Below are 20978 nucleotides of genomic sequence, written 5' to 3' on the forward strand. Positions count from 1 at the left end.
AGCATGTGTGTCTGCTGGGATAATTCATTTCTGAGTGTTAGACAAGAGATCGTTCCTGAGCCCTGGAAGGGGTCCCCCTTCCTGCAGCATATGTACAATCAAGATGTTACCAAATTCGAGTTTGGCTGCTGACTGAAAGTCAAGTGTTGGTTGGAAAGGAAAGGTTGCTTTGCTCAGGAGGCCTGCAATCTCGGGAGAAGGTGGACTCATGTCCAGGAACCAACTCTGAAGATTCTGCTCAACCATGAATGTTTCTAAAAGGAGAAAGGGGAAGTTAATCACAGTTAAACATCTGGGGAGAGGGTTAGAGTCTTCATTATCTTTCACCCTGTGTAGACTGTCTTCTGGAGAAGGACATGGCAACCACTCCAGTACTCTTGTCTGGAAAATCCCATGGACGGAGGAGCCTGGTAGGCTGCAGTCCATGGAGTCGCTAAGAGTCAGACACGACTGAACGACTTCACTTTCCCTTTTCACTTTCAGGCATTGGAGAAGGAAATGGCAACCCACTCCAGTATTCTTGCCTGGAGAATCCCAGGGACAGAGGAGCCTAGTGGGCTGCCATCCATGGGGTCACACAGAGTTGGACACGACTAAAGCGACTTAGCAGCAGCAGCAGCAGCAGCAGACTGTCTTCTGATTGGCCAGTGGTGAGGTAACAAGACAGTGTTCCAGGACTTTTGCGCTTGGCCCAAAGTTACCATCCTTCACTTGGGTGGGGGCCTTAGTTCCTGCTGAAGTGAAAGTGGCTCGGTCGTGTCCGACTCTGTGACCTGACCCTATGGGCTTTGGGCAAGAAAGACTGGAGTGAGTTGCCATTTCCTTCTCCAAGGGATCTTCCAGAGCCAGGGATCAAACCAGCATCTCCTGTGTCTCCTGCATTGCAGGCAGTTTCTTTACCAGTTGAGCCGTCTGGGATTATGCTGAAGATATCAAAGATATTGTTATGTATATCCCTTGAGGAGAAACTAGGATCATGTTTTACTGCTACACTATTGTTTTTCAATGGTTGCTCCTTTGTTTCTGCATTCCCTTCCTTTTCTTTTTCACAACTCTTTAAATCTGCCCTTTGATACTCTGGGAATATCCAGGAAGCAGAACTCTTTTTTCTGCAAGCAAGAAATGGGAGATGCAAAAAAAAAATTGTACCCAGGAGGGTCCTGCCTGATTTCAAAGATACTCTTCAGAAAAATTGTTTTAGAAATAGGGAACTTTCTGGGTGTCTCTTTTGGTAATAATAATGCAGACATTTGCTGGAAAGTGGAAATTTTGTGAGTGAAATCTGAATGCATACATAACTGAGGATACAGCAATTAATTCCATGTCTAGTGAAAGCCAAGAGGTGAGATAAATGATACAAATGTTTGGTGGTATTTCTGGTCATACATACTTTTTCAGTTTTTACTGGAGAAGAGTTGACTTACAATGTGTTAGTTTCTGCTATATAGCTAAATGAATCAGTCATACATATAAACATATCCACTCTTTTTTCAGATTCTTTTCCAATATAGGTCACTACAGAGTATTGAGTAGGGTTCGTTGTACTGTAGAGTATGTCCTTATTAACTATCTATTTTAGATATTGATCATGTATTTCTTTCATAAAACAATTGTGAAATGAAAATATCTCCTGCCATATCAATAAACAAGAAATATCGCAGTCATCAGCGATTTCTGGCCTCCAAAAGTAAATGACGACTCCCAAAATTGAAGTCCAACAGATGCTGCCATTGCCGCCCCGCCCCCTGACAGTGATTGCTGAGGAGTTGGAGGAATGCAAGAAGCAGCCATCTGTCATTCCTTATGAATGAGGAAAGAGGATTTGGCCCATGATAGATGAGCCACTTGATGTGAAGAGCTGACTCACTGGAAAAAACCCTGATGCTGGGAAAGACTGAAGGCAGGAAGAGTCACAAAGAGTCAGACATGACTGAGCGACTGGACAACAGCAAGCTGAGGTACATATGAAAGCAGTGAATTCAGTGAGCCCAAAGTCTTGCATTTTCTCATAAATAGAATGCTAAATTCTTTAACTTGATATCTAATCTTTGATGTTCAGACTTCCTGCTCCCTTTGTTGCAAACTTGTATCTACCCTGGCTGCCCATCCCGCTTCCTCGGAGCAGTTTTCTCAGCACTACTGAGATGTTGTCTCCAGGGTGCTCAGAGTGCTAAACATTTCCACCAAATAAAATAACCCTCTACCTTCAGGTTGTGACTATACTTTTTAGTTGACACAATTTTCCTTCCATTTGGTCAATTCATTTTCGTCTCCCCCAGTCCATTCCCATTAGTGATTACAATACTGTCTGCCTTATTTCTGTTCACTGGCCACTGGTAGTATGTGTACGAGAATGAACACGAGTCCGCCTTTCCCCAAGTTGCTAGTCTCCTGAACAAAGCAAACTTTCCTTTCCAGCCAACACTTGTCTCTCAAGTATTGGCTTGCAAGCAGTGAGCAGCTGGACCTGAGTTTAGTAACATCAGAATTAAGTCAGTTTGGGTTTTTCAATAAAAAGCACTTATGTAGCCCAAGGTAAATACACAGTGAGATCATACTGGAGGTTGGAGGGATGGGAAGAATCTAATGTTTGTTAAGAATCTATAATGGGCCAGCAATTTGCCTACATATATTATTTAGTCCCTCAAATACTGTCTAGGTAATTATTATTGTAATTATTGTATTATTGTATTACGTATATGTATTATTGTAATTATCACTGTTTTTAAAGAATGAACCTGGAACTCAGGAAGTTTAAGTGACCTACTTGATCCTGCAGCAGATAACTTGGAAAGCAGGCATTTCCCCCATACCCTCTTGGATTCTAAGACCCATCCTCTTCCCACTGTCTCCATGAAATGGAGACATACCCAAAGGTGAATTCCACACAAGCATACTCTAGCAGATACTTCAGTCTTTTTCCGTTGTTCTTTCAGATACAGTCTGAACTAATGTGTTAAACACTTGGATTGAAAATAAAGGGCTGAGGAAGGAGTAGTTTGATGCCTTGGGAAAAGCAGGGACAGGAGCAACAAGGAACCTGGCAGAGTGTAGGTGTTTGGTTACCATTGGTTTGTTAAGTGAGATATTTAAAAGTACAGGCTGTTTTCAAATGCTGCTTTATTCTTTTTCTTTCATCAAGACACCACCTGGTAGCCACTCATTGAGATGACAAATGAAACCAGAATATCACTCTGGGATTATGATTCAAGTCTCCTGGCTAGAGTCCTGTGCAGAACTTTAAACCAATTTTAGCCAAGACAATTCATTTGCACTAGAAACCCAGAGCTTAACGGACTTCTGGGAGTGTGTGGGGGCCAGTGAGATTCAGAGGTGTGAGAATGAGATTTGCTCCTTAACGCTCCTTGTGGGAGTGGGAGGAGCCTTCTGCTCTAGATTACTTCCACTGGTTGTAGAACTGCTCTGAACCCTGACCTTAAAAAAAATTTGTCTTCCTGAACCCAGGGCTCTGACTTCCTTCTGAACCTCTTCTACTTCCTTGAGGAGGAAATGGAGACTCAGAAAGGGGAAGACAGGGTCACACTAAGAGAGAAAGACAACAAAACTCCAGGACAGAGTAAAATCTCACTTTGAGTGTGCTATGAGGCCAGTCACTGTTCTGATTCCTGAGGGGCTATAATTATTACACATTACATTTAATATATATGTAAGATTTTTCAGTTCAGTGATGAACTTTTCCTGAGAAGACATTCAATTACTCATTTATTCATTTTAATTTTGCAGTTTTCTTTGTGTATTTTAAAGCCTGTATGTTTTATTCCTCAGTCCTCGATTATTTTCATAAGCTCTGGGCAAGCTAGAGCTTTTGGCTTTAGAAGAGTCCTACAAAATTGAACAAAGGTGTCTCCCTCTAGGCAAATGAATTTTTAAAAATGTTCACCCTTCTTGGGTTAAATGAAGGCCTTTTTTCTTCCAACCAGGATTGAGCAGGTGATAGAAGGTAGAAAGAGAGCCTTCAGAGCTAAGAAGCTGCCTTGTTAAGCCAAGGAGAACTGATGTTGGGTTGAGGTTCTGTGTGGGGTAAGTTTAAAGGTTCAAGATGGGGAGGCCTGTGCTATTCCCCACCTGGACTAAAGGATATTCAGGGAGGGCTAAACTTCTCAGCCCAGACCCAACTTTCTAATTAATAAGTCTTTTTTTCTCTGCCTTTCCTGGCTTTGAATAATGAATAAGGTTAAAACCTTTAAGGCTAGACTTTCCACAGGATATGTCCTTGAAAAATCCATAGGCCTGGGGGTTTATTATCTTCATCTTGGGTGTTAAAAGCTTAAAAGTCAATGCAATACACTAAAAAAAAAAAAAAAAAAATGGGGAAGGGCACAGGCAACTCTACTCACTACTCTGTAGTGATCTATATGGGAAAGGAATCTAAAAAGGAGTGGATATAAGTATATGCATAACTGTTCCATTCTGCTGTACAATACAAACGAACACATCATCGTAAAGCAACTGTACCCCAATAAAAATTAATTTTAAAAAAGATGGGGGAGGGGAGGTAAAGTTGAAGACTCTCCCTAATCTAAAGATGACATTATAACAAGAGATGAAGCTTTACACAAGAGATGGAACTACACATGCTAGCTCAGCAAGGACAGATAAATACTTAATAGATACGAAAGGAGGTGTCAGAATGCTCCAGGCTCATATGCTTTTAGGGGCCAGGCCTGTAAGATTAATGTTGGAACCAGACCACTGTAAAACAATTGGATGTCTGGAGTGTGGAACAGAGGAAGGGGTGTGTATCCAAGGTTCAAATGGAAAAAAAACAAATGAATGAACATTTTCTTTCCCTAAATTTTTCACCGAGAGACTCAGGGAAGGGGGAAGATATCATCTATCATGTCCTCTTATTACATGTTCAGCAGACAAACTTTAGCTTCAAAAAAAGATTAAACTTGTGGAAATTATGACTTAGTAGAATAAATTATTTACCCAAAGACTTAGATTAGAAACCAACTACATCTGGGAAAACTGAGAATGTTGTAGAGTTGAAGAATGGAGCACCTAACATTTTTCTTCATTTGGTGCGTACCTAAATAATAATTGTGCAAAGTGACAGGAAATTTGGCATGGAAACATCTTCAACATCTTCATCCAATATAAATTATTTTTGCTGCTTTTTAAAATCTTATGAAATTTTTCATACAGGGACGGAGGAGCCTGGGGGGCTGCCTTCTATGGGGTCGCACAGAGTCGGACATGACTGAAGCGACTTAGCAGCAGCAGCCTCACCATATATGCCACATATCAATATCATACCAGTAAAATTTTTTCAATTCTTCAGCATCATGTAATTCTCAACCTGTGTTTGATTTTCCCTGATAGTCTAAGAAAATTTTTTTTATGATTGAAGCTCCACATATTGAATTTTATTAACATGTTCTTAGATAGATTTTAATATAGAGAGGATTTTCCTCTTTTGTTTTCATATCATGTGTCTGTTGAAGAAAACGTGTCATTTGTTTTGTGAAATTGCTCACATTCTGGATTTGGCTGGTGCTGACTTCATGGTACCATTTGACATCTTCCTCTCTGCTCTCTTGTTCTTGGTTGTGTCTGTGTGTGTTAGTCACTCTTGAGGTTAAATCTAGAGTTAAATCTATGAGTTCACTCCTAATGCTATGAGTTCGCGTGAGTTTTTTTGAGTTAAATCTAGAGGTTAAATCTAGAGCAGAAGTCAGCAAACTGTAGGCCAAAACACAGGCCAGCTGCCTGCTTTTGTAAATAACTTTGTGTTTTGGAACACAGCCATGCTTGTCTATTATGTCTTGTCTATGACTGCTACCTCAGTAGAGCTGAATAGTTGTAACAGAGACCATGTTTCTGCAAAGCTGAAAATGTTTACTATCTGGCCCTGCAGGAAAACTTTTTTGTTAATTTCTGATCTAGAGGCTTGAACAAATTCAATGAATTCTCTGAATTGAAACATACTTCTTTGTACCCACAGCCCACTGTGTAGCAGCAATACTAGCCCCTTGTGGTGGTCAGGACCCACTGTGACAACCAACACAGGAAATCTTTTATTCATTGGATGGGTTATGTGCACAAGGAGCCCAGCGTGGCAAGGTGGCAGCCACAGCCTCCAACTCAGAAAACTGCCCAGGCATGTCATGGGAGGGGAATCTCCCACTCATGTGGGAATTGGGACCTCTCATAGCAGAACTTAAGGTTGGGAGGACAAAAGCACCATAACCCACTTGAATCACTGGAAGTAACAAAGTCAAACCCAGTTTCATCCATTGCCATCTGGATCCATCTAGTCAAACTATTGAGGAACCATGAGAGTATGACAGGATAGAAGCCAAGATAATGTAATGTTTAAATGAAGGAAAAGTTATCAACAGAGCCACAGGCCACCAGGCTCCTCTGTCCATGGGATTCTCCAGGCAAGAATACTGGAGTGGGCTGCCATGCCCTCCTCCAGGTGAATCTTCCCTGGAGGGACCCAGGGATTGAATCCATATCACTTACGTCTCCTGCATTGGCTGGCTGGTTCTTTACCACTAGCGCGACCTGGGAAGCCCATCAACAGAGTCAAATGCTGCCAAAAGACAGAATAAAATAAGGTCTGCATCAAAGAGTCAGTTTTCTGCCTAAGTGCCTTCAAAGATTCACTTTTCCCTACAGAGAAATAGTCATAAACATGATATAAAAATGGGACACATGAAGTTTCTTAAACAGAAGGAACCTAGTTCCAGGAGTGATCACTCAAGCACAGCAGGCTGAGAGTATAGAGGGGAACAGGACGATAACCAGAAAGTAAGAGATGCAGGAAGCAAACCACAGCTCCTCCTTGAACTGGGGAACCTATGATGTTTCCAGGACCAGAGAGCTTGCAGGAATTCTGAGAGCCTGGAATTTAGACTTAGAGGAAGCTCTGCAAAGCTGGCACACAGACCACCAAGGAAGGAGAATCCAGCAGCCACCTGGACTAATTATCAAGGAATTTTAAGGCTCATCTGGTGAAGGACTAGCATGGCTGTTTCACTTACTGTTAAAGGGGTTACTACCCAGCAGCTACTGGAACCCAAGGGGCATGGAAAGGCTGGAGCCAACTGTCCATGACTCTTGAGAAACAAGGACAACAGGAGACATCAGTTCTCCGCTTCTCTCTCTCCAGCCCTTTCTAGTGCCTCTTATTGGTAAAACCTAGTAGGAAAGCAGCTGGAATTCTAAACTGCCTTAGTCGTTCTAAACCTGCCATGTACTCTTGCAAGTCCATGCATCTGTGTAGCTGCTGCCTCCGCCTGAAATGTCCACGGTTCCCCAGCCCCTTTACCCACTCCAGCTGCCAAGCCAATTCCATTCCTTACTTGTCCCTAACGTGATGTTCTCCATCCTAGCCTTGGGCCTCCCTCTGGAAAACTCACTACACTGCGGCTGCTTCTCTAATGGGACTTGATGCTGCTGATGGGGATGCACTGTGTCTCACTCATGTCCACAGACTCAGTGTCAAGTTGAGTGGCTGGAACACAATCATTAAATTTTAACTGCTAAGTTTCAAGTCTCTTGGACAGCAAGGAGACCAAACCAGTCAATCCTAAAGGAAATCAACCTTGAATATTCATTGGAAGGACTGAGGCTGAAGCTGAAGTTCCAATACTCTGTCCACCTGATGGACAATAAAGAGCTGACTTATTGGAAAAGAACCTGATTCCGGGAAAGATTGAAGGCAGGAAGAGAAAGGGACGATAGTGGATGAGACCGTTGGATGGCATCACCGACTCAATGGACATGAGTTTGAACAAGCTCTGGGAGATAGTGAGACAGGGAAGCACAGCATGCTACAGTTCATAGGGTTGCAAAGAGTCAGAGACTGAACAACAGCAAAGTCACAAGAAGGGAAGTGGAGATGATAAGCCTGAGATTGACTTGTGGAGGGACATCTATGCCAAGCTTTGAAATTCAGATTGTATTTGGTCAGTATTGGGTGTCCACTGAAAAAAAAAATACACAACCTAAAACTTGAGAATTATATTTTATTTGGCAGACTTCTGAGGACTTAAGTCCAGAAGGCATCCTCTCAGATAGCTCTGAGGGGCTGCTCTAAAGAAGTAAGGGAAGAGCCAGAATATAAAGGAGATTTTGCAAAAGCAAAAACACAGGAACATAAAAAGGTTACTGTTAATTAAATAAGGCATCTCAAGTTAATGAATATAGTGCATTTCCATGTATGAGAGGATGCAAGAGACTGGGCTCAGGCTCACTAAAATTGTTCCTTTGAGGTGCACCTTAACTACTAGGGCCAGTATCCTGCCTTCCTTCATTCTTCATCCCCTCAGGGTGCAGTCTGGGGTGTCTGAAGTGGCTGATGGCTTGATGGCCGCAGCATCCTTTGTTTACTGATGTGGCAGGCAACATTCTTCCGTACTCCTACTTGAGAATGCTTTTGGCTGCATGGTGAAAACTGGCCCTCGTCTTAGTCAGATGGAGTGGACCAGAGCAGACTGGGAGCATGAAAGGTCTTCAGAGGCCAGTGCTACAGGGCGAGCAGAGGCTTTGGGATGGAGCAGGGAAACCACAGTGGGAAAGAGAGAAGATGCGAACATCCCGGAGACAGAATCTTCAAGACTGAACACTTGTTTAGATCGGGAGAAGGGATGAAAATAACCTTCAGGTTTTACGTTTAGGTTTCTAGAAGGGCGATGGCCCTGTTTTCAGAAAGGAGAAGAGAACAAAAGACCTCATTGTGAGTGAGGAGAAGTTGGGTTTGATTTCATGAACGTGGTATTTCACTTACTAATAGGGAGAGCCTAGATTTTAGCCCCTCTCAGTTCATGTTAAACTGTATAGGTTATTAAGTCTTAAACTCTGATATTCACAACATCTCCAATGGCAAAAAAAATCAAGTCCTTGTTGTCCCCTCTCTCTCTCTCCCTTCACTTAATACTGAATGAACAATACCTGTCTCTAGCCGCTTGTTCGTGATTATTTTACCAGGTAGTGGAAAGAGATGTCATAGTGAGGACAGAACAATTACTGGAAGCAAGGAGGGCTAGGAACGGAGGAAGTGGTAGGAAATCATGGGTGAAGCAGAAATGAAAACGGGTGGGGACACAGAGGAGTGCCAACTCTCTGGATTCCAGAACCAGCAACCTGACATCCAAGCCAAACTGGTGTTGCCATAAGAAAGGCTGAATAAGTCTGCTGTCTTCAAACTGCTGATGTGAGAGCAGAAAAAAGGAATCCTTTTTTTTTTTCTTTTGGTCACTGCACTGGTTTGCTGGATCTCAGTTCCCAGACCAGGAACTGAACCTCAGCCCTGGCAATCCAGAGAAAGCTCAGAATCCTAACCATTACGCCACCAAGGAACTCCCCAGAATTGCCGTTTCTTCTTTTTTTTTTTTTTTGCCTTTTCTTTTCTGCTTTCCCATCTCCTGCCCAGGAGACCTGTATCCATCCTACCCACAGCAAAATGTCCAATGTACCTGGGTCTCTGATTAAAAAGTATTCTTTTTTTTTTAGGTTAAAAAATGTTACACCAGTAATAAATGTTCACTTGTCGGGGGGAGGACTATAAAATACAGTAAGGGCAAATAATAATCTCATCACCTTGTCTTGTCAAATAAGTACTGTTGATATTTGGTCTTTTATTAAACCTGTTACATTCTTTGTATATGTGTGAATATATGCATTCACACATTATTTCATAATGTTTCTCCCAGATTTTAGGTGGAAAAAAATAATAGGCAGTCTTCTAAAGTGACTAATGGATGTTTTTCAGTCCTACTGCACTATCTGGAGTCTGAGTCCCCTGCTGACCTCAACAACCCTCCTAGCTGAAGTCTTGGCATAACCAGGTCAGCTGCCTGCAGACTCTCTGGTAGGGCATGCACCTCAAATGGGGTGAGTCTCTCTTCTATGGTAGATATTTTCAGCCAAGGGAGTCCTAAATGCCAAGCAGAATGCTCCAAATTCTTGTGTCTATTTCAGGCTCTAAGTGTGCTCTAAATGGAGAGGACTACAAGGGCTATCCATTTCTTTTGTTGGGGGGTGGGAGGGGCAGGGAGAAGGAAGAACTCTTATTTGGAAAATGTCCACTATGCTCCAGTCAGGCACTGCTGGGTGAAGCATCTTGTATATCAAAGGTTCAGGGGACCCAGGGGAGAGGCCTCTGCCTGCACCTTGTTTGAAGACTGGAACATCAGACTTTGGGGAGAGGTCCTTCACTAAGAGGGCTTCCCTGGTGGCTCAGTGGTAAAGAATCCACCCACCAATGCAGGAGACACAGGTTCAGTCTCTGGGTCGGGAAGATCCCCTGGAGAAGGAAATGGCAACCCACTATAGTATTCTTGCTGGGAAACCCCATGGACAGAGTAGCCTGGCGGGCTACAGTTCAGGGGGTCGCAGAAGAGTCAGACACGACTTAGGGACTAAACAACAACAAACCCTCCACTCAGAGATTTTCAGAAACACCTGATAGAGACAAGCCAAGGATTTCAAAACCATCCCCTTGAGAACAGCCGCAGGTGACGGAGGCGCTGCAGTCACTTTGTGATGCTGGGCTGGTATTGTCAGCAGAGCGAGAACCAGTGGTTTCCTTCTGCCTTCCCATAGATGAGCAGCAGGTGGCAGCAGAGCACAACTCAAATCAGGAGGCTGTTGGCAGAATCTGGGAGCGCCAGGAGTTGGAACCATCATATATTTATAAATATTATTGTTTGCGACTTTTTTCGCCTCATGGAAAACTTGATGAAGCCCATTGAAGTTGTCTTGCCCATCATTGTCTTCTAACTCTTTGGAGATTAGGAGTCCGGGGATCCTATGTCCTCATTCACCACTATGCTAGTTTTCGCATTCCAAGACAGATCTTTCCTATGAGAATCACACTATTTGACAATCTGTTTTCAATCTTTATATATTAGGTCTGGACTCCTTTTTTTTTTTTTAACTCAACCACTTACTAGTCTTTAATTGGAAAATTTACATTTATTTTCTCACTGGTGATAAGAACAGAGATAAATCACCAGTACACCACCAGCCACATGGGAAGTTCTCAGTAAGTGCCTGCTATGATGCTCTAGCCAAGACCACAGAGAGGCAAGGTAAGTAAAGAGATCATCTATTACAGGGAGAGGTGTCATTTAAAATAGTTTAAAAGAGTTAGAGAAAATGGTTCTAAACCAGTATTTTCCTTGTTAATTTACTTTTAACCCTGCCGTGCAATGCCAGCATGTCAATACATCAAACTGTCTTGTTCAACGACATCTAATGAGAGTTGACTTCCCTGTGGCTCACACAGTGAAGAATCTGCTTACAGTGCAGGAGACCCAAGTTCGATCCCTGGCTTTGGAAGATCCCCTGGAGAAGGAAATGGAAATCCACTCCAGTATTCTTGCCTGGAGAATCCCATGGATGGAGGAACATGACAGGCTACAGTCCATACAGTCCGTGGGGTCACAAAGAGTCAGACATGACTGAGCAACTAACACCAGCACTAGCAATGAGAGCTGGACCATGAAGAAAGCTGAGCGCTGAAGAACTGATGCTTGGGTTGGAGAAGACTCTTGAGAGTCCCTTGGACAGCAAGGAGATCAAACCAGTCCATCCTAAATGAAATCAACCCTGGATATTCATTGGAAGAACTGATGCTGAAGCTGAAACGCCAATATTTTGGCCATCCAACACTAAGAGCCAAGTAATTGGAAAAGATCCTGATGCTGGGAAAGACTGAATGCAGGAGGAGAAGGGGACACAGAGGATGAGATGGTTGGATGGCATCATCAACTCAACGGACATGAGTTTGAGCAAACTCCAGGAGATAATGAAGGACAGGGAAGCATGGCATGCTGCAGTCCATGGGGTAGCAATGAGTTGGACACGATTGAGTGACTGAACAAATGACATTCAATAAAAAGTTACCAAAGACTTACTAGGTAACACATACTGTCATAGACCCTGAAGGTACAAACACAAGACATTTGATTTGTTTCTATTTTCTTGAAGATTTTATGTTGATACTTGGGTCTGTAGTTTTTTTTTTTTTCTTGCAATGTCTTTTGTTTCAGTATTGGGGCATTTTAGCCTCATAAAAATGAATCAGCAAATATTTCTTCCTCTTTTTAATTTTGGAAGAGATTGTGCAGAATTGGTATTATATCTCTCTTTAAGTTGGCAGAATTCAGCAATGGAAACATCTGTGCCTAGAGTTTTCTTTTGGGGACATTTGTAATGACAAATTCCATTTCTTTAATAGATACAGAACTGGTCAGGTTAACTATTTCTTTTTGACTAATTAAGTAATTTGCGTCTTTCAAGGAACTGGTCAAATTTATGTAAGCTGTCCAGTTCAGTTCAGTTCAGTCATTCAGTTGTGTCCGACTCTCTGTGACCCCATGGACTGCAGCACACCAGGCCTCCCTGTCCATCACCAACTCTCGGAGTTTACTCAAACTCATGTCCATTGAGTTGGTGATGCCATCCAACTATCTTATCTTCTGTCGTCCCCTTCTCCTCCTGCCTTCAATCTTTCCCAGCATCAGGGTCTTTTCCAGTGAATCAGTTCTTCCCATCAGGTGGCCAAAGTATTGGCGTTTCAGCTTCAGCATCAGTCCTTCCAATGAATATTCAGGACTGATTTCTTTCAGGATGGACTGGTTGGGTCTCCTTGCTGTCCAAGGGGCTCTCAAGAGTCTTCTCCAATACCACAGTTCAAAAGCATCAATTCTTTGGCGCTCAGCTTTCTTTATGGTCCAACTCTCACATCCATACTAGACTACTGGAAAAACCATAGCTTTGACTAGACAGACCTTCATTGGCAAAGTAATGTCTCTGCTTTTTAATATGCTGTCTAGGTTGGTCATAGCTTTTCTTCCAAGGAGTGAGCATCTTTTAATTTCATGGCTGCAGTCACCATCTGCAGTGATTTGGGAGCCCCCCAAATTAAGATCTGTCACTGTTTCCCCATCTATCTGCCATGAAGTGATGGGACCAGATGCCATGATCTTAGGTTTCTGAATGTTAAGCTTTAAGTCAGCTTTTTCACTCTCCTCTTTCACTTTCATCAAGAGGCTTTTTAGTTCCTCTTCACTTTCTGCCATAAGGGTGGTGTCATCTGCATATCTGAGGTTATTATTTCTCCCGGCAATCTTGATTCCAGCTTGTGCTTCTTCCAGCCCAGCATTTCTCATGATGTACTCTGCATATAAGTTAAATAAGCAGGGTGACAATATACAGCCTTGACGTACTCCTTTTCCTATTTGGAACCAGTCTGTTGGTCCATGTCCAGTTCTAACTGTTGCTTCTTGACCTGCATATAGCTTTCTTTAGGAAGAGCAAAAAATACTAGTGCAGCTTGCTTGAACATTTACACATTATTGCCATGCTGGAAGGAATGTAACCTTTTTCTTCAACAAAGACACTAACTACAAAGATACTTCTTTTCTGAAGAGAAGATATAAACATCTCTCTGCCTTTCCTCATCCATGCTCCCCTCTTACCCAAGCTTCTCTTTGCCCCAGAAGGCTGAGATGTGTGACTGCATCTACAGGGCTCCAAGCTCTTTTTCTCAGGTTGGGTTTGGCTGGTTGAAACTCTTCGAGGAAAGTGGAGGGAGGTGAGGAGAGCAATGTTGAGGTGGCTGTTCCCCGGCTCCCTCCCTGATGGATGCTGCAAGGCCTCAGCTTTCTGTGTCCCTCAGTGACCCCACTGCTCCTCTCAAAGCAGCTAATTCCCTCTGTCTGTCTGTCTCTCTCTCACACATGGTCTCTGGTGAGAACCCCATCCCCTCAGCTCTTGGGACTCAGGATGGTAACAGTTTGGCTGTTACTTTCTTGACATTCTTTTGAAGAAGGAGACCAACATCTGAGAGGAATGGATGGGTTGGAATGGATCTATTATGGGTGACCTGAGAGGAATGGATGGGTTGGAATGGATTTATTATGGGTGACCTGAGAGAAATGGATAGGTTGGAATGGATCTATTATGGGTGACCTGTTCAGCCCTCTCTTGTCACACCCTCCTCAGAGGACTTGAGGACCCTCAGGGCACTAACCACATCCTCACGAGGGGCACCTGCATCCTTGAAGCACTCGGTGGAGACAGGACTCTGGGAATAAAAATGACCATGCAGTATGATGCTGTGCAATTGGTTTCCTGACTTCAAAATAGATATGGAAAAAATAGATATGGGTGTGGAAGAGACCAGGAGACAGCACTTAATAAAAGCAGTGTGCCAGCCTGTGTGCTAAGTTATTTCAGTCATGTTGGCCTCTTTGTGACCCTATGGACCATGGCCTGCCAGGCTCCTCTGTCCATGGAGATTCTTTAGGCAAGAATACTGGAGTAGCTTGCCATTTCCTCCTCCAGGGGATCTTCATGACCCAGGGATCAACCTCACGTCTCTTATGTCTCCTGCATTGGCAGATGGGTTCTTTACCATTATTAGTACCACCTGGGAAGTCTAATAAAAGTAATAAAATGACACAAATGCTACTGTAAGCCCAAACAGCAAGTTATTCTGAGTGTTTAATGGTATCTATGAACTAGAAAATGAGGAGAGAAGATAGCTAGGAAATAAAGAATAAAAGAATGAAGATTTAAGCAAGACAAACTATGACTTGTTCAACAAATTTGGGGGGAAAGATGTCTATATTTCATGAAGTCATCCACACACTTGAAGGTTTGAGGGTCTAGGGTGATATCTGTCACTTTAAAGGAGACTATAGGTTTCCTGGAGATTCTTGGGAATCTAAGAATGGTCCAATTTTGATGTTTGTCTTCTCTCTCCTATTCTTGGAAGGCTGTTTCCTCATGTGTTTCATAATTTTGGACTGTGAGTTCATGTTTGGCTGATTTAAATCTATGTAGTCCTGTGCAGTTTGTGTTGAAGATGGTATCTCTTGAGTAGTTTTGAATTTGATTTTGGTGAGCATATTACACAGGACCACATGCATATTAGGGGCTTCCCAGGTGGTGCTAGCGGTAAAGAACTTGCCTGCCAATACAGGAGACATAAGAGACGTAATTCGATCCCTGGATCAGGAAGATCCCCTGGAAGAGGGCATGGTAACCCACTTCAGTTACCCACTTGCCTGGGGAAATCCCATAGACAGGGAAGCCTGACAGGCTACAGTCCATAGGGTCGCAGAGTCAGACACGACTGAAGTGACTTAGCATGCACGCACATGTACATTAACATCTTGACTTGTTGGTTCCAGACCTTGCAAAGGGAGGAAATTTATTTCCCAAACTTGTGCGATGACAGAACTCTGGTTATAAATTGTCAGAGGAAATATCTTTTCCACTCGGATCTCAGGACAAATAGAGGATCTCAGGACAAATAACAAATACTGTTATTTTCCCATTGGTGATAGCAAGGTTTTATCTAATAATTTGACTAGAGGTGGAATCCTTCAAGGAACCTGAACTTAATTCTAAATATATATCTCCCAAAGGTCTGATTGCTGGGAAAGACTGAAGGCAGGAGGAGAAGGGAATGACAGAGGATGAGATGGTTGGATGGCATCACTGACTCGATGGACATGAGTTTGGGCAAGCTCTGGGAGTTGGTGAAGGACAGGGAAGCCTGGCATGTTGCAGTCCATGGGGTCACTAAGAGTCAGACATGACTGAGCAACTGAACTGAACTGAATAGAAAGAAAGAAAGAAAGAAAGTGAAGTCGCTCAGTCATATCCAACTCTTTGCGACCCCATGGACTGTAGCCTACCAGGTTTCCCTGTCCATGGGATTTTCCAGGCAAGAATACTGGAGTGGGTTACCATTTCCTTCTCCAGGAGATCTTCCTGATGCAAGGATTGAACCTGGGTTTCCCGCACTGTAGGCAGACGCTTTACTGTCTGAGCCACCAAATGAATAAAGGCCTGGTATCTCATTTGCTCCTAAGATGCTACTGAAACACAACTCCTGTGTTACTTAGACCAGCAAATAGCACAGAGAATCAGCAACAGAAGTTCAGGGGCTTATGGTGCTGGTTTTCAGTTCCTATTTGTTTTACGCCCATGAAAGTATGCTTTCATTTTTGTGTGGTTAGTTACACATTATCATAGTTAATGAGCGTTTCTAGTTTGTTCTTTTTTTTAATAATAAGAGAAACTTTCAATTTATTTCACCCACCCTAATGGTGGGAGGCAAGACCTCTTTCTGTATGATTTAGAAAATAATCTCTAACGTTAACCCTCTAAGCTATGACTCTTTGCATATAGCACTTTATCCCCACCAACAAAGCATGACTCTTTTGGATGAAGTTTGGGCTTCCCAGACTCTGGTTTTGGCCAGATTTTTTTTTTTTTTTTTAATTTAGAAAGTCAAAGCTGAAACGTAATCTCTTCATCTGAGCAACATATATCTTTCTGATTCTTTGGACTAATGAACTTTAGACATGACTTAGTTTAAATAAGTACATGGCTGTGGAATAGGAATTCAGGAAATTACTGGGAAGAAAAGGTGTGTTAGGGTCACAATATGCTGACTAATAAGGTTATTAGCCAGCATCTTCTGGCTTTAAAAAGCATCTTCTTTTTAAAACATGTTTCTCTTTCAACATTTTATATAAAATATAAATAAAATATTTATTAAAATACATATAAAATTTTCAAATAGAAGATTAAAAGAATGATAAAATGCACACAAATCCACCAGGGCTTCCCTGGTGGCTCCGCAGTAAAAATCTGCCTGCAGTGCAGTAAAAGCAGATCTGTGGGTTCGATCCCTGGGTTGGGAAGATCCCCTGAAGAAGGAAATGGCAACCACTCCAGTATTCTTGCTTGGGAAATCCCATGGACAGAGAAGCCTGGCAGGCTACAATCCATGGGGTCACAAGAGTAGGACATGACTGAGCAACTAAACCACCACCACCACCACAAATCCACCACCTGGATTCAATAATTGTTTACATTTTTCTACATTTTAAATGATATGTATGTCTAAGGAGATTATATACATGTATGCATGCATATACATGCAATCATTTGAAAGTAAGTTGTAGTCATTTTGACATTTCATCCTTAAAATGTCAATATACCTCTTCTGAGAGTGAAGACATTTTCCTACATAACCTAAGAACATTGAACAATAATTCCCAGATATCATCTAATATCCAGTCCATTTGTAAATGTCCAGGTGTGCATTATAGCTTTATCTCCGCCTTTCACAGTTCTAAGTAGAGAGAACACCCTTGGTTGATATTGGATGTTTTTAGTATAGCAAAGCTTTGGAAGAAAGGAATGACTACATCATCATTTGACTACAAAAAACCCGTGGGAGAAAAAGGATATAATCTAAATATTTTGCATTTTTCAATATTCTGAGAATATTAAAGCTGCAAGAGTCACTTTATCAACCTCAGTTTTTCAAATCTAATACAAAGCTCCGAAGCTCAACAAATTTGTATATGCCATAATCTTTCCTACTTAGAATTTTAGTTCGTCCCAACTGTATGTAAACTTTTTAGTCTTTGCAGAATTGGTGTTATTATACAAAATGAACAATTATACTTTCCATTTAGGATTTAAAAACTACCTGCACTAGTCACTTTAGACAGAGGGCATGGGCACTGAATCAGCCTCTCTGCTTCCCAGCCATGAGTCATAATACTCACCTAGTTGGTCAGCTCCTAAGGCAGACACAAGAGGTACAAGTGAGTTGTCTAGAAAGTTGATGCATACCCCAGCTGGCATAAAGCAGACAACATGAACCTACAAAAACACCACCTTCGCCTGATTCACATGAAGTCATTCAGAGCTACATTTTAGCTCTAGCTAACATTTTGCCATCACTATAAAGCCAAAGGCTTCATTTTTCAATTTGTAAATTCCTTGGCATATGCCTCCTGGTGGTTAAGATGAAAGCCTTTTGCTGGGTAAGATTTCAAAAGTAATGATCATAATACATAATACAATGACATATAATACATTATCTATTTGAAATAAGATTAACATTACATATCTGTAAGGAGTTTTTATTTTTAGAAAACTAATTTTCTCCTATGGAATTTTTTAGAATCATATATTTTTCCAGGTTTAAGTGTGCATATTTCTGATGAAGTTAAGGGTAAAATGGCTGACCTGCATCTCTATACTCTCAGGTACTACACCACATGAATGCCTTCCTTCCAGGCCTGATTATTCTCCCTAAATATTCTCTCTCTTCTGCTATGCTGCTGCTAAGTCACATCAGTCGTGTCCGACTCTGTGCGAACCCATAGACGGGTACTCCCTATAACACCTCTGCTGATGCCCTTATTCTCCAGCAGGCCTGGCCTACACATCTGATGGAGCTGTTCAGTCCAGCTGCACATCTCAGCTGGGAGCAGTTTCTCTGCTCAGTTTTTATGACCAGAGCATGCAGGGCAGACAGCCTTGTACCAGACAGTGCTGAGCACATATTGTCGGAGTTACTGAAAGGAGACTATTTAGGGAATTTGAGGCAGTCAATTTGCTGCAAGGACTCTACCGGGCCAGTTGCCCTGGAGAAATTAATGGACAGTTGCCCTGGAGAAATTAATGGACATTTCTCACTTCAAGCGCCCTCGACTGCAGACCCACACCTCCCAACTTAGAATAACTGCCTGCTGTGCACCTCTCTTCCACTTCACCAAGCTTTCATTTCCTTTCAGCATTTTCCTATTTAAATAACCTCATTTGTTAGATACAGCCATCCTTTCACTTGATGTTTCAATGATATTAGGAAGTGTAAAAGGTATGATAATGTTACACATAAGTGGCATAGAGGGCTTTAGTGTGCACAGCACTCAAAGTGACCTCTACTTTTAAGCCTTGTCTCATCCCTGCCCCAGGGAAGAAGCAACAGGTAATTCTTTTCACACTGATATCCAATGACTGTATCAGTGGGTGGGCACATAACTAAATGCAACATGCATACAAGCGCGAAGGACTGCCTAATAGGACTGCTGGAAACTAGTGAACCAGTCAAACTCTGTCACTATGTTATTCAGACAGGGGAATACAGAGGAGAGCTTGAATTTACACGTGTTCAGAAAAAGAGGTGTCTGAAAGACAACCTGCTCCAGTGTTGGGACAAAGATCATGAAATTAGCATCCCCAGGAGCTGCCTTGGGCTCTGACAGGCTCCCAGTTCCAGTGCCAGCGCCAATCTCAAGCAGAAGTAGTTGACTAGATAGGTGGTTGCTCATGGATCATCAGTGGGAAATAAAAAGAGGCAGGCTTAGAGCCCAGGGACTCAGTCCTCAGGTAACTACGAAGAGTGTAATTTTTCAAAATTAAATCTAAAGTATCTCCATTCATTCAAACAACATCAATTTTGCAAAGATGAAAGATTTTACGCTCAGTTGGAGCAAACTAAAGAAGCAAGTAGGAAAGATTCTTTTTTAAATTGGAGGATAATTGCTCTGCAATGTTGCGTTAGTTCCTGTTGTACAACGTGAATCTGCTATATGTGTGAATTTATCTCCTCCCTCCCACTGCCCCCATCCCGCCTTTCTAGGTCATCACAGAACTCCAGGCTGAGCTCCCTGTGCTATACAGCAACTTCCCATTACCTCTCTATTTTATATATGGTCGTGTAAATATGTCAGTGCTACTCGTTGAATTCATCCCACTTTCTCCTTCCCCTCACCCCATGTTCACAAGTCTGTTTTCTATGTCTGCATCTCTATTTCTGCCCTGAAAATAAGTTCATCAGTACCACTTTTCAGGATTCCATATATATGCACTAACATAAAATATTTGTTTTTCTCTATCTGACTTACCTCACGCTGTATGATAGACTCTAGGTTTATCCACCTCGCTACAAATGACCTGGAAAGATTCTTGCATATAAAAACTTCTTGAGTATAGGAGAGTTACATTAGGTTTGAAATAGTAAGGTTTATAAAGTGATTCTTTTGCAGTTCCATTATTCCCAGAATAACTGGGAAACATGCCATAGAAGATCTATCTGGCTAAGGTTATTTCCTTTTAAAATGAACACTTGTCTCCTTAAATTCACATAACTATTCTTTGAAATCAAAGAGCTTCTCCCACTCAGATATAAAACACTTTGAAGTGATCAGATGGGGTCCAAAACCACATAAAGTATTATATAAAGTGGAAGTGGGGGTTCTCTTTTGAAAAGGAGTGTAGGCTAGAGAGTCTTGAACAAATAGACACTCCCCCACCCACAAGACATCTAAAGCTGGACAAAAATTTAATGAAATCCTCAAGGTATAAAAGGGCTTCCCAGGTGGCACTAGTAAAAAAACCTGCCAGCCAATTCAGGAGACATGCATACATACATGGGCTTCTCTGGTGGCTCAACTAGTAATAAACACACCTGCCAATGCAGGAGACACAAGAGACACAAGCTCGATCCCTGGATCAGGAAGGTCCCCTGGAGAAGGAAATGGCAATCCACTCCAGTATTCCTGCCTGGAAAATTCCATGGACATGGGAGCCTAGTGAACTTCAGTCCATGGGGACACAAAGAGTCAGACACAACTGAGTGCACATGCGCGCGTGCACGTGTACACACACACACACACACACACACACACACACACACACACACACACACACACACACCCCAACCCTCACATTGAAAAAGCTCAGTGAATACCAACCTGGACAAGTAAAAAAGAAAGCACATCTAGACACATAATAGTCAAACTTCTAAAAACAAAAGATAAAGAGAACAATTTTAAAAGCAAGCAAACAAACAAAAAAACATATTACTTTAAGAGAAATAACAATTTAAATGTTGGCTAACTTCTCAACAACACCCATGCATAACAGAAGACAGCAAAATGACAACTGGCAAAGATGGAAAATACTGCCAACTTAGAATTCAATAGTCAGAAAAAATATCTATCAAAATTGAAGATAAAATATAGACCTTCCCAAACAACGCCTTGTCACAACTGATCCACAGTACAATAAAATTCTTTAGGATGAAGGAAAATTATCCCAGATGGAAACAGAAAGAAGAAAGAAGTGATAAACAAACACTACAAAGGGGAAATTTAAAAGACCAGGTACTGCCT

The sequence above is a fragment of the Dama dama genome, chromosome 20, assembly GCF_033118175.1.
Source record: "Dama dama isolate Ldn47 chromosome 20, ASM3311817v1, whole genome shotgun sequence".
Classification (NCBI taxonomy): Eukaryota; Metazoa; Chordata; class Mammalia; order Artiodactyla; family Cervidae; genus Dama; species Dama dama.